Consider the following 15,090-nt stretch of genomic DNA (forward strand, 5'->3'; position numbering starts at 1 on the left):
GACATCAGGTCTGCATGCAGCAGCTGCCGGGGAGCATGGGCAGGCAAAGCTCCTGGACCCATCCTGCTTGAGGAATCCTGTGGACAGCTAGCTGACTCCATTTCCATACAGCATAGCTCACAGCGCTATGAACCCCGAAAAGGCAAAGGAAGAGAAGTGTAAAAAACATCCCCAAACTATACATAGCAGATACTGTAACATTTGAACCAGCCTTCCATTTGGGGCAGATCTCTTGTTTAATCATTTCAATAGCTTGAGCCTTCCCCAAACTGATACCCTGCAGGTATTTTAGTCCACAACCCCAGTGCTCCAGACTATTAAGCTGATGGGAATTGAAGTCAAAATGTTTGGAGGGAAGCAGGTGAGGGAGGCTAACACATACCTTCACCTTCTATAATCACGGCACTCCATCTTTTGTAAGATGCTTAGCATTTGCTTCATGGCAAAATAAAGGACACTAGAAATATCATATTGATATAACTGTATATAACTACCCAGGCCTTAAGAACATTTTTTGAGGTCCTCCTTAGGGAATCCCTTCCGAGGGAAGTAAGGGGGGTAGTGACCAGAAGAGCCCTTTGGTTGGGGCACCCCATTTATGCAATCAGCTACCAAAAGAGGTATGCCCGACACCTACCCTTTCCTCCTGGCACCAGGTGAAAAAAACTAAAGTTCAACATTAAAATAAAAGGATTAACATTGTTTTTTATGTCATTGCTATACCTGTATTATTAATTTGATACTTTAATTTTATATTGTCTTATTGTTATACCATTCTGAGACCACCGTATGGGACAGTCTAGAAAAGTTTTAAATAAATAAATTTGATTATAGTGAAGGTGGCCTTGTTGGATTGTATAACTGTGCCAATGTTTGCAACTTGATACAATGGCGGCCTTGTTGTTATTGGTGGTTTTAGTGATTCTATGTTTATGTTAAAATGTTATGTTTTGTGTTTTTGATCTTGTTAACCACCCAGAAAGTCTTTGGGCTATTGGAAAGTTTAAAAATATAATAAATAACATAAGGAATAATAGATAAAATAACATTTCTAGGCTACCAAAACATAATGGTCTAGTCAAGAATAATCATCCACTACAAGAATCATAATTTCAGGAAATAACTGGTAAGCCATCTCCAATCTCCAACTGTACAATTTAGAATGTCCCTCGGTGATAGAGCTCCATTTCATCCATGGTTATCTCATGCCATACATTGGGAATGTGGTGACAATAAATCAGACATGAACCAAACTACCAGCCTGCTCATCTACAAAGGATTTTTGTAAGCTGGAAAAGGGTGTGGATATTTATTGTTTCTCCTTTCAAGAGAAAAACCACAAATGTTTGTACTAACACAAATTTCAGCAGTTGGATTTGCTTAAGAAAATGGGCTAGTACTTTCTGTAAAATGATCTGCAAGTCTACCATACAGCCACAAATATGGGTAGCGAGAGTAATGACTGCAGATGGAATTGAAAAAGTTTCTACTACGGGGTGGCAGGAAAATGCAACAGATCAATAGATAAAAGAATCCAGTGGCTAACAAGAGTTAACCAAGTTTTAATCCACTGTTTTCAACAGGCTGAAGAAAACTTGGCCTATTGGAAGATCTGAGACCTCCAGCATGGTTGTAATAACTCTCTCATTATGAATCCCCCCATTTTAAAAAGCTACTACATTTTCTTGCTAGTATAAAAACACTCAGCCTGATTTTAATGCTTTTATTAATATTAATAATTTTAATTAGTGGTGTTCCACATGCAAGTTCTTTCCTGCTATGCATCCCTCTTGCTATTGAGATAGGCTGCTAGTAAAATGCAGCTTCCTTTTGCATGGCAATGAAGTATCATTAAATGTGTGTCACTTTTGTTTTGCAAAAGAATGAGCAACAGCCTTGGGGGATTAAGGAGGAAATGGGCTAAGCAGAGCCCACCAAAATACCAATTTGTATAGAAAGAGGAACCAGCCCAAAATGAAAGTGGCTTTACTTTGCTAATTGGAAACATCCATAACAAAATAATAATTGTGTGGAGATCAGCCAAACCGCCAGTGCAAACACGCACTCTTCCCTGTGGGTTGAACCTAGGCAAGGCTTAAGAAATGTAGTCATTATGTCCCTTAAACTGAATTGTGTCTACAAAGTTAAACCTAGGAAACTATTAGAGTTCTCATCTGGGCCAAAATCAGCATAAAATTTCATCTCATTTTTGCCCTTCATAATCATGTCCCTTACTTGCTACGCATACACAATTCTTCCTGTAACTGCACATTCCTTCTTTGTTTCCCTAAAGGTTTCATAATGTCGCATTCTTTGCCAAAGCACCAGGGGGGACCTAGAAATAGAGCAGTATGATAAAGTATCCAAGTTTAGCAGGATATTTAGTGAGGAAGTAAATCTATGAGTATCATCATCCAAATTTACTATTTAAAAAAGAAAAAAAAGTTTAAATATTAATTGGTGAAGGATGAGGGCAATGGCCAGGAAGACAGTCCATGTTACCAATAATTCAACAACTTGTTCTCAGATGAAATACAGGATTTTGCAGAGGAAAATAAGCAGAGAACACACCGCAACACTTGCTGGGTATACACTGCACTCAGGGAGTTGCACTCCATGCCAACCCGCCCTTCAGTGGGCCAGTTGCTGCCCGAACAATCCTCACTACTTCAGACACTTGGGCATCTCGGAGTGGGTTGCCATCCCTCCCTTCCCTGCTCGGTCCACCACCCAGCATCTCAGAAGTCTGCTTTCCCACCAAAAATGAGAGCCATTTTGGCCCATCATGGATTTTGTCCCCCCACTTTTCCACAGCTTTTATTTTGTAATTGCCATATAAAACGTTGACCTATTTGGCAAAGTGTGCCATCCAAAACCTAGCTCTCCACATGGGGCAAAGTCTATCCATTTCCTTTAGCAATGAAGGAAATTACTTTACTACTACTTTACTACTGAAATTACTACTTTCAGTAGTCCAGGCATTAAACTCAAGACCAACAGTCTATCCTCAGATCTCCATTTTAGATCTAATATCAATCAGCACAAATAGCCAAATGTTACATCCCAATTTCTAATTGATTCAAACTGTACAGCACTTACAGAAAATATAGTTGATCAAGAGAACTGCATGTATTTTAAAGTACTTTTATCAAGAAGTGAGGCATGCAAAATTTTAAAAAAGCTGTGACTATTTCACACTGTACTGTCCTAGTCAATTTGCAAAAAGGTGATCTACAGTCTCAAGAGTACAGTGGTATCTTGGCTCACGTACTTAATCTGTTCCATGACTCTGGTCGCGACCCAAATTGGTTGTGAGCCAAGTCAAATTTCCCCATAAGGTTCAATGTAAATAAGGTTAATCCATTCTGTAAATATATATATTTTTAATGACAGGGAAGAGAGCCAGTGCGGTGAAGTGGTTAAGAGCATGGGACTGGGACTCAGACGATCTGGGTTCTAGTCCCCGCTCAGCCATGGAGCCAACTGGGTGACTTTGGGCCAGTCACAGACTCTCAGCCCAACCTACCTCACAGGGTTGTTGTTGTGCGGATAAGATGGAGGAGGAGATGTAAGCTGCCTTGAGCCCTTTGCAGGAAAAAGGCAGGATATAAATCAGAAAATAAATAAATAAATAAATAAATAAATAAGACCGGCATGATTGCAGGCACACTTGGGGGGGGGGGGGGCGGCAGGGTAGACAGGCGCAATTGCGGTTGTGCTCGGGGGCGGGGGTTGAACCTGGAGCCCTCCGCATGCAAAGCACATGCTCTGCCACTCTGCTAGGGGCTTGCTTCTCTGACCACCTACCCCATTATAACACACAAGCACTGGCCCGGTTTTCTGCCTTACTTTTGCTTTATTCCTGCTCCATCCCCTTTCTCCTTGTGCATCATGTCTTTTTAGAATGTAAACATGCAGGGCGAGGCTGTCTGACTTCACTGATTTACGGACTGATTGTAAGCTAATTCAGGAGCCCCTTTTTGACGGGGAGCTGGATAAGAATACTTAAGTCAGCCAATCACATATATTCAATAACGAGAATTTATATCACACAATTAAAGGCACAGACGGTAAAGCTACAGCAGGCGACCACATGCTTTTCACGAGATGGATTCAGAGAGGGAGCACAGCCGCACGCAAACAACTGGGATAGACTCGCCGGCCCAGAATGACCAAGAGTACCTTGCTGTAATGTGCACTTCGGCAGCTGGAGAACCAGGGGGCACACACTACTGGACACCAGAGAGCCATCAGTCACTCGAGCCAACAGCGCCTTATTATTATTATTATTATTATTATTATTATTATTATTTTATTTTTTTCGATTTATATCCTGCCTTTTTCCTACAAAGGGCTCAAGGCAGCTTACATTATCTCTCCTCCTCCATCTTCTCCCCACAACAACCACCCTGTGAGGTAGGTTGGGCTGAGAGCCTGTGACTGGCCCAAAGTCACCCAGTTGGCTCCATGGCCGAGCGGGGACTTGAACCCAGATCCTCTGAGTCCCAGTCCCATGCTCTGAACCACGGCACCACACTGGCTCTCCATACAAGCAATCACAAGCAGAGGCACGGACAGAACCGAGGAAGATCTTCTGTCTTCCTCATTCCCTGCCTATCCATTGTCCCTCCATTCACTTACAGCCCACCATGTACCCAAAAAGCTCTCAGGCCCTCTTATTGTTGTCTCATGAGGATCGCATGAGACAAGTTACAATTGTAATGGAAAGTTACAATTAAAATAATGACACCACCATACCATACGGACACATAATCAAAACACGTATCCAAAGAGCCAGGATAATGTGGCAAAGGCCTTCCTAAAAGAAAGGGGGGAAATAAGGCTTTTACCAGCCTTCCACAGTGGTGGAAGATGCAGAAACACTCACTGACCAGCCTGGCTCTTTGTCATTCTTCCTCTGTCTGAAGGACTATTTTCTATCAGCGAGGCCTCACAGTGGGCTTAGGAATTAAGAGGGCTCTCACAGGACACAGTCCTGTGTCAAAAAATATTGATGAGGCAGTGGGGGTTTTAAAAAATCTGTTTATTTTAGTTTTGCCGGTACTGTCATATAATTCTACTTGCAAGTTAAGTATTTGGAACATTTGCTACAGCCTCAGTTATAATCTAAAGGTGTAAATGCAGAAATCCTGGCAAATCATCTTTCCCATATCCCATTTACCATAATAACAGATGCTAAGTGTAACATACTAAATACAGAGGCATGTTCACTAACAGGGCTGGAAGTTTTAAAAATGGGGGAGCAGAACACTGCATCTCTGAGATTACACAGGAGGTTTCTATTAGATCACAGTCTTCTAATGAGTACTATGATATTGTTTTGAACTGGGCCCTTTGCTAAACTCTAAACAGCCTTCCACCAAAGCTGAGGGACAAGCATCTGCCCATGTAAAGAGTAGAATCCGAACTGGAAACTCCTCCTCAGTCCCTTGCTTGTAGCAAAGTTTCTGACTCCACGCTTGTAGCTTGAATGCAAGAAGACAGAAGCAACTACCTGGGCTGCTGGTTTCTCTCATTGCCTCCTTACTGGGTCAAGGACAGGGCCTTGCATCTGCCCCCTCCCCTCCTGAAAACCCTTCAGCCCCTTCCAAAGCAGGCCACATTTCACGTTCTACCTGAGAAACTTCACTAAACTTTGAGAAGCCTTGAAACTTCAAAGTCCCCTCTCCACAATTAGCTCCTCGCAATCTGACAATCTCTTTGAACCAGCTGTGGTAAGCGAGAGCTGGGTCTACTCTCTACAGATACCAAACTTCTGCTAATCACTGGATTTGGACTACAGTCAGCACTTCTGGAGACAAAACTTGTCATTAGATAGCAGAAGCCCAACACCCTTATCATCCGAGGCTGACATCCTGCACGCCCAATGTGGTTGCAAAAGCCATGCTTTGTTAATGCAACACAAGCCTGTCTTAAGACCGAGACTGCACAGACATATCATGCTGACAAGTCCTTGCCTTTGCCTTCCTGCCCCAGTAAAGTTAAACGGACATTTGATGCCACACGACAAGTGATAAAATTGAATGGAAATGGAATTCTCCCAGTGCATTTTGTCCTAAATGTCATATTTCTATAGTACTGAAAAACTACTACAGGGGAAGGGAAGGGAAGGGAAGGGAAGGGAAGGGAAGGGAAGGGAATCAGGGAAGAAAAACTGGTCAGCACATCACAGCATGACAAAAATAGCTCATCCTTTTACACCCAAAACATACTTTATACCAGCCAGGCCATCCTTTGAAAAAAATACAATACAGAAGCAACTTTACATAAACCAATGTAGCAGAAAACAGAATTGTGTGTGTAAGCAATAGAGAACTGTATCCCTCTGGTAGACGTGCACTCACAATACCTATAATCCAGTCTTATAAAGTAAGTCCACAAAAAAGTCCACTTATGAGGACTAAGCGAGCTATTCCTAACTCACCTGTCCTATATTCATTTACTCTTGTGATACATCTAAAGCAGCCCTTTCCAAACCAGATGCCTTCCAGATATTTTCCCAAATCTCATACGCCCCAGCTAGTTGGAGCAAACACATGACGAAGCCTGGCATATAGCAATCAAACCAAAGCGCTTCTAATTGTTGAAGTTTTTCTGCCTGACAGTTTGAGTTAACACGAACAGATGGAATTGTGCAACAGGGCACAAATCATTAAAAATGCACACATGGAAGACTCTGCTGTGTGCCTTTTAACAAGTATGTTTAATCTATCATACTTTGCATTCAATATTTCAGGTGCTGAGAAGCTTAACGTTTCCTGATCTCAAGTGGGAATTCTTTCTCCTATTTCCAAATATAAAGGGAAAAACAAAATACTTACCAACAAATTGGTAGCCCCACTTCCTCTTCTTGTGCACTGAGTCACAAAAAAGTGATCTGAGAAATCACTCTAACACAATTAAACAGGGTTACTGAAAACACCGATGCAATTCGAGTTGCTTCTTCACCAAAGAGTCTCAGAATATATGTGCTCCCCAAGGCAGACTGTGGACTTCTGAATGCTTGCAGCCACAGATCTACGTTTGATCGGCTTGTGCAAACGCTACCCATGTACACATACCTCCACTCATCTTCTGCTCAGCTACCTCTGTCTCTGCCAGAGGGGCAGGCATCTCACCTGAAGAAACCCTGACTACTGCCGTGGGTATCACATCGGCAGACTTTGGCAGAGAAAAGGAGAGGCGTTTCACAGCAAACGGCATCAAGGTTCTCATCACCCGAGGTGTCACAAGGCAGCAGGAGCTGTGCCAATCACTTCTGGTGTTCATAGCTCACTTGCTTAGAGGTCTCAACAGCAACCATGATTATGCTGCTCTCTGCCATTTTTGCTAGCAGTGAGCAAGACACCTTACAGAAGAAAAAGCAGTGATTCAATTCTCCCACTTTCTGTTTTGTAAGTTTACCTGTATCACAGTAATGAAATGTCCTAGACAAACCTTGTAACTGGGAATATTGATGAGTATACATCAGACAGCAACCTTCGAATCACAAGGAATTTCACCTTCACCGGTAGTTTCCTACATTTTCCAAGAACTTAAGAGGAGACACACCAGATCACGCCCAGAAGAACACCCTAGTACAGCATCGTATTTGCACTGCAGCCAACCATACGCCTGTGGAAAACCCACAAGTAGCACATACATGCAGCAGCATCTTTCCATCTCATGTTCCCCAGCAGCAGCTGAACTGGAAGCAGGACACAGCAATCATGAATAGCAGCCATTTATACTATAGCCTTAGTCTTCATGAATTTGTGCAGTCCCCTTTTAAAGCCATTCCAATGGCTCACCACCACTACATATTGTGGAACTGAATTCCATTTCTACCTATGATTGCTTGATTGCTCTTGATGACCTTATCTATCCTTGTCTGCAAGGTGACCATGCCTATTTTCTAGGGGTCTTCCTCTGTGTTTGCTAGCTGCTATTGATGGGGCAATTTCCAAGTATCTCAGTTCAACAGGTCCTCCTCCTTACAGGGCTGTTTTGTCTGATCGCTTTGAGAGATTCTGACCTTTCTCTGCAAAAATTCCAGCATTCATTCTGGACCACTCATTCTTATGCTGGCTAACCTGGGATAGGAGGTCCTTCCTGAATTCAAGTTTACCCAACATGGCCCATGGCCTGAAAGCCTGGCCTGGCCTGGCCTGTGAGCTTATCTTTATGGCACTAATATTGGATAAAATAGTGAATAAAAATTAGTGTTTTTTTAAAAAATTGATATTTAAATTTAGTTTTTTTAAATAAAATGATTTGAGGAAAAATCTTTCTAAAGATTTTTTTCTATTTGAGATACTTATACATCATGAAATAAGTATTAGTTTTTAATTACATAGCATGAAGCAATGCTTAAAAATTTTGGTGAATGAATTCTTTTAGCCCATTCACAAAGTCATGCTCTTCCAGAGGTTTCTGTAAGATTATTGGCCATTTGTTCCTATTTACAAGTTATTGTCACAGATGCTTGGTTTTACAGTCCTCAAAACAGAGAATTTGTGTCTGCAGAGATCACATGCCTTTGCTTCACAGCAACAATGTTATAAATAAACATACAGAGTTGAGAAAAAGACCCTAATCCTACTGTTTCTTTACAAAGCTGTGTACACAGAATCAGCCCCTTACCCCTTAAGTGCTGTTTCAAAGCATTCAATGAACAGAAGAATGTTGGGTGTGGAATGGATCTGCACAAGAAGCTACCTTTGAGGAGGGAGGGACAAGCAGTAAAACCAGTGAAACCTTTTGAGCAGAATACTCCACAAGCCTTTCAATTTTTTTGTGTATAGCCTGAGGTTTTCCTTTTATTCTTTCCCTGGAGGAGAAAACCTATAAAGTCAGCAGGCTGTAAAAGAGACCCCGTTTGGGAATATTTTAATGAAGTTCCTCTACCCATGGGTTAGGCATGCATGCATGCAAATTATGTAGAGAACCATGATTTAAATGTAGTCTTACTGACGAGTGATTTAAATCAATTGGGATCAACTCCACCCTGGTGCTACAACAGCATGCTTAATTTTAAATACCTCTGTCCCACATTACTTGCTTCTTTTAAGTAAAAACACCCAAGCAATATAACTTTCCCTCATGGGGTGTTGCTCCAGACCCTTAATTATTTTCTATGTGCTGTTCTGCATCATTTACAATAAACTTTTTGAGGTGCAGTTACCAGAACTGTACATATTATTCCAGGAATAGTTCCACCATGCGTGCATAAGACAACAGTTTACTGGCAGTTTTAGACTGTTTTTCTAATGCTTCCAACATGAAATTAACCTTTTTCACAGCAGCTACACATTAGACTGACATTTTCATCAAGCTGCCCACCACAAACCCAAGATCCTTTTCTTGGGCAACTGTATATACTTGAAATTAGGAGTAGTTCTCAGCAATTACAGCCATCTCTCTACTAACACCTAACACTAGATTATTTATTAAGAAGTTAAAAGCCACTTCTTTCGAGAAAGATCCCTGGAGGACTCTACTTTTTAACATCCATCCATTGAGAGAAATGAAAACTTATTTTTGCTCTTGCTTATCTAACCTGTTACCAACACATAAGAGCTCTCCTCTTTCCCATGATTGCTAAGTTTGCTCAGAAGTCTTTGGTGAGGAACCTTTCTCAAAACCCTTTTTTCTACAAGATTTTGCCCATTGATATGTTTATGGACACCCTCAAAGAACTCTAAAATTTTACTGAGACAGGACATACTTTTGCAGAAGCCATGTTGTTATATAATTTTGACAATATAAACTGGTAATTTTACATTTAATAATATTTTCCATCAGATTACCTAGAAATGACATTGGGCTAACTGACCTGTAATTTTCTGGATCCTCCCTGTATCCAATCTAAAAAATTGACATTATATGGGCAATTCCCCAATTTTCTGGTATAGATGTTTGTTTTAGAAACACGTTACATAATTTTGCTAATCTGCAGTTACTCATATGAGTTATATAAAAACTAGCCTGAAACTAGTGATTCCTTTGTTTTCAGTTGAGGTCTAGAATGTCAGCTCTCACCATGACCCAAGTTCCTCAGGCATGGCTATTTGCCCTAAATCTTCTGAAATGAAAACAATGCTATGGTAATCTTAATTTTATTAACTTTGTGCACCTCAAAATCCTTAATTTCCTGCTTGTTTTCATTTATCCAAGTTTATCTTGCATTTTGTTTTTCTTATTTTGTCAAGAACTCCATTTTCTGAAGGAAGCCTTACCTTATCTAATGGCTTCCATGACCAAGCTGGTGACCTCTTGGGCATTGCCCTTCCTTTTCATACCTGCGGTATACATTCTAGTGAACAATAATGAACTTCCATTATTGTGGTTTTGACTAACTCCCAAGCAAGTTAGATGATTTGTCCTTCTTGCCTTTCCATTCCACTTACTTTTTACTAATTCCTTATTTGAAAGGCACGTCCTCTTTTGAAGTCAATCCTGCCTAAACTGAATTTCCTTGGCTATATTCTACTTGCATATAAATTAAATTTCATAGCACTGTGGTCACTGTTTCCACTTGGTTTAACAACAGTCACATTCCGCACTAGGATTGAGTCTAGGGTTGCTTACTCCACGATTGGTTCTATGACCTGCTCCCCATAGCACATTTAGAGTACTGAAAAATTCAACTCCTTTGTCAACCTTCATGAATTTATCCACTCTAAGCGGACTATGAAGTCCACCGTTACTACAACACCGTTGCTACTTTGGGTGCCTCTCTCATTTTGTTCTCCTTCTAACAATCACAGTCTTTTTAGTCAAGTGAATGGTAGCACATCTCCAGTGCTGATGCATTTTTGGAAGCTGATAATGGCACCCAACAATTGCCTGGAGGAGAGCCCTTTTAAGATTTTTAGTCTGACACTATACCTCTCTGTTGCTTTTTTATACCCTTTCCTGTTTGTATTCAAAAGCAGCCAGATGGCACCAGCACTCTCCATTCCACCTGTTTCCATTTTGCCCACCACATTCGAGATCTCCATTAAAACTCCAACTCTCACAGCTGGACTTGCTGAGGCTTCTAGATCTCTACAGAAACATCTGCATCTCTGGAGGATACATTTTGCTCTGCATTGCCTTGACCTCTTTGATCACATTTTACTATATAATTGCAGCCTATTTCCACCCCATCCCCATTGTGCAGCTGGAAATCTTTTCATCATGATCTCCCAGGACCAGCATGGACCAGAAGCTGCCCTGCTCCTACAGGTTCTTCCAGGGGATTCATTTACTTCTGCTACTTGAACAATTATAGCCAATACTTGCCAATTTCTAACACCAACGTGTGGGTTCACTCACATTAACAAAAGCACCACTAGTCACATCCTGGGGTCATTTTGGACCCCAGCAAAAAGTGGCCCAGGCAAGAAAAATCCTAGAAAAAAAAATCTGAAAACCTTTGTTCTGGCTATACAAAATGAGAATATTTGCATAACAATGCCAAGCCAATTGACTTTCCTCAGCAGAACAATGGTTTGGCCAATTGACTTGAAAAATCAGAGCACAGCTTTCCCTCAATGGATTTTGATTCTGTTCATTGAAGTTTTAGCTAAGAATCCTAGATGTAAAACAAGACCAATATGCTCTTATTAAACCTTGCTTTATGCCTTCTTATGTGGGGGAGGGGACTATGGGGGGTGTAAAACTACCCTGCACAGCTATTCCTATGGAGATTTGGCAGTACTTTCGTGCCTCAGGGATGTTTGTTTTATTTTATTTTTTAAAAAACCCTTAAACAGTAGCATGCTGGGGATGTTGTAGAGTAGTCCCTGTGTAATAAGGTCCTAGAAAATGAGCCAGCATGACAACTTATATATAAATTACAGTGAAGCATATAACTTTGGGGAATTCCGGTTATCCCATGGAACAGTCTAGCAGGCTTAAGAAATGCATATGTATTCAGAAATATGTTTTCATGAAGAACTAAAATTGTGACCCCTCGCCAGCAGATGAAGGCTATCCAAAGGCTGCGGGACAACCATCAGGGAACTCATGAACCAAAGCTGGATTCCATCTTGTGAGCCGTACCACTGATAATACACAAATCCGCTTCAAATAAGAATTCTAAGTATCACATAGGACTGGACAAGTGAGGCCAAAAACAGTCTCCAGATAGGCACCCCGGAGATAGTGGACATCAAATACAGGATGTGATTACGACTTTGCACACCAATTCAAGTTTAAGGGTGGAGCAAACAAAAATGGTGAAAGAAGAGAAGGACGAATAGGCCTGGACAACTGTCACACAGCAGATGCCATCTAGAGAACTTCTCTTTTTAAATGGACCATACCATGGATTTTCTAGCAATGTGGAGAGTAAGTATTTGCCTGCATTATTAGAAGGTGGAAACTAAAGCCAAATTGGTTTTAAGGATTGCTGGCAACTGGAACAGAGATTGGACTTAACAGAGCATGTTCCTTAATGCTTGGTTTTGGCAAGACATTCAGCAACTTCATCTCCTGTAGTATGGAAAAGGAGGGAACAAGGATACTTTTTTTTAAAATATCCCACTCCAAAAAATGGAGTTGAGAAAGCTATTTTTATCCTTTTTAATACACAAAGGTGAAGAGTATCATAACTTACTATGGAATGCACAACCATACCTTAGAAGCGGGTGGCTCAGAATATTAAAATATAACTCTAACATAGCTTAATTTACATTTGCCCCCAAGAAATTCACACCAATGCCTTCCTATACTTGATAGGCAAGGAGACTGAAAGAATCCCATATACAAATTAGAAAGACTTGCATTCTGTTAGGTTTTGACCTCCTTCTGCAGTTCTGTAATCCCTCCATCCATCAGCTTTGAAGGACTACGAATGCTGAACCTGTGTGATTCTTGCCACTCCTGCTGAGCAAGCTTTCTTGACATTCTCTGCCAAGCCATTCAATATCCACTGTAGTTCCTGAAAGGTCATGGAAATCTCAGGTTCTGGTTTTCATTTTTTGAACAGTCCACCTTTTAGCTTTGGTATCCTCTTCATATCATGAGGATACAAACGCAACACAAAGGCACGGTTCACAGGCGACATGCAAGATCTGATTCTCAGCAGCAGATCCCAACCCTGTGCATATTATTTGGACTGAGAACAGTGGAGCTTGCTCGTAAGTACATCCACATGGAATAGTAGCTTTGAAAAGCAACACTCAAGATGTTTACCCAGAAATAAGCCACACTGAAGGCTGTGCCACACTCTCCCCAACAAGTGAGCACAGCATTGCAGCCCTAGACAAGCCTTACTCCAAAGTCCGTGCAATGCATTTCCTTGAGATTTAAGGACGTGCTTACTTATTTCTTGATGCTGTTTTAGTTCGATGGGCCACTCTAATCAAGAATGAAAATGGCAGCCTTTGTGGATTGCCTTATAAGTTCTCACTCTCCCCTTCAGTATCTTAGAAAAGGAACCTGCATACATGCTTTGTTGATATGCAAATTCATTTAGATTTCAGCAGTGAATTTATCACTGATCAGACAACCAAACTGAGATGGATGGTTCATCAACTCATTTAAAGAATCCTAGGGTAGATTATTGTGGGATTGTGCTCATAAAATTGCAACATGTCTTAAACCAGCCCTATAACATATACAGGTCTGTGTTAAAATGCATTGCTTTTAATCAAGATGTTTTTCAGTGATGGATGAGATAGTCTTGAATGGCTCAAACTATGTCGAATAAAAGGACAAACATTTAAGCCTGGGGATCAGAGCCAATTTACACTTTATGGTGTTTACATTTATGTGTCCTGCAGAGACTTCATACCATTGCCATTCACCTCTGAAAGCAAAGAGAGACAACAAATGGCCTTCTATATCTCTAGGTACCAGCCTGGAGGTGAGGAACAGGTAGCAGTTGCATTAACAGAATTTGCTTATATACATCTTTACAGAACAGGGGTTATAAGGTACTAGCCTGCCAGCTTTCGCTCTCTTCTCAAAATCACCCTGCAGGAAAACAAACTGCTGATTGCAATAACGAAAAGACATGTATCTTATAAGTGGCAGGCACAAGTTAAAGAACGTACATTACTTAGGATGCATGTCCCCCATAGGTCCCTTGGGTCAAGTCTCCCCTTTGTACTGTATACATTTTCTATGGGAACACCACCATAAATGCAGTAAAATGCCTGCAGCAGGGAAATGCCTACAGCTGACCCTACCTGAGGGTAAATGCACAAGTAATGCAAATCATACCAAGCTGCTGAAAATGTATCAGTCCAAATTGTAACAAAAATGTGTCAACAAAAGGGAAACAAAACAATGGCCCACAAATTGGAAACATTCAATATATATTGCAATCCCTGATAAAGGACAGACAAAAGAGTGCAGCAACCACAGGACAAATGCATTCATCGTCTATGCAGCCGAAGTGATGCTCAACGTATTTTGCAACAAAGGCTACAACCCATACGGAGCGAGAAATGCCAGACGTCCGAGATGGACTCTGAAAAGGAAGAGACAATAAAGATATTGATAATACACATTGGCTACTGGAGTGCACCAAAGAAGTTCAATAAAAAGATCAGTCTGTGCTTTATAGACTACAGCAAAGCCTTCAACCGTGTGGATCACAAGAAGCTATGAATGGTCCTGAAAGAAATGGGTATCCCTCAGCAACGGATTGTCTACCTGCACCATGGACAAGAAGCCACTTTTACAACAGAATAGGGAGAAACAGAATGGTTTCCCACAGGTAACAATGTCAGACAAGGATGAATTTTATCTTCCTGTCTGTTCAATCTGTATGCAAACATCTCATAAGGGAAGCTGGATTAGAATCAGAGGAAGGAGTGAAAATTGGTGGAAGAAACATCACTAATTTAAGATAAGCAGATGATACCATGTGACTGGCAGAAAGCAGCAATGACTTGAAACAACTCTTGATGAAAGTAAAAGAAAAAAATACAAAAGCAGGACTGCAGCTAAATATTAGGAAACCAAAAAATCATGTCCACTAAATAGTTACAGTACTTTACTGTTAATAATGAAGAAATCAAAATTGTGGAAGATTTCAAATACCTCAGTTCAGTCATCAGTTTAATGGGAAACTGCAGCCAAGAAATTCTAAGA

General features: G+C 40.9%; 1 protein-coding gene across 2 annotated transcripts in view; it reads right to left on the reverse strand.

Annotated features, from left to right (window-relative positions):
- The window catches only part of RNF152 (ring finger protein 152), a 52,920-nt gene that overhangs the window by 18,192 nt on the left and 19,638 nt on the right, over nt 1-15,090 (reverse strand). Inside the window, exon 1 of one of the 2 annotated variants that reach the window (XM_044426473.1) lies at nt 6,843-7,512. The exons of the other annotated variant lie outside the window; for it this stretch is intronic. The gene's annotated coding sequence lies outside the window, so the exon portion shown is untranslated. Of the gene's footprint in view, nt 1-6,842; nt 7,513-15,090 lie in introns of those variants that run through there. 2 annotated transcript variants of the gene reach the window in all.

The sequence above is a fragment of the Varanus komodoensis genome, unplaced genomic scaffold (assembly GCF_004798865.1).
Source record: "Varanus komodoensis strain SLA01 unplaced genomic scaffold, ASM479886v1 scaffold17, whole genome shotgun sequence".
NCBI lineage: Eukaryota > Metazoa > Chordata > Lepidosauria > Squamata > Varanidae > Varanus > Varanus komodoensis.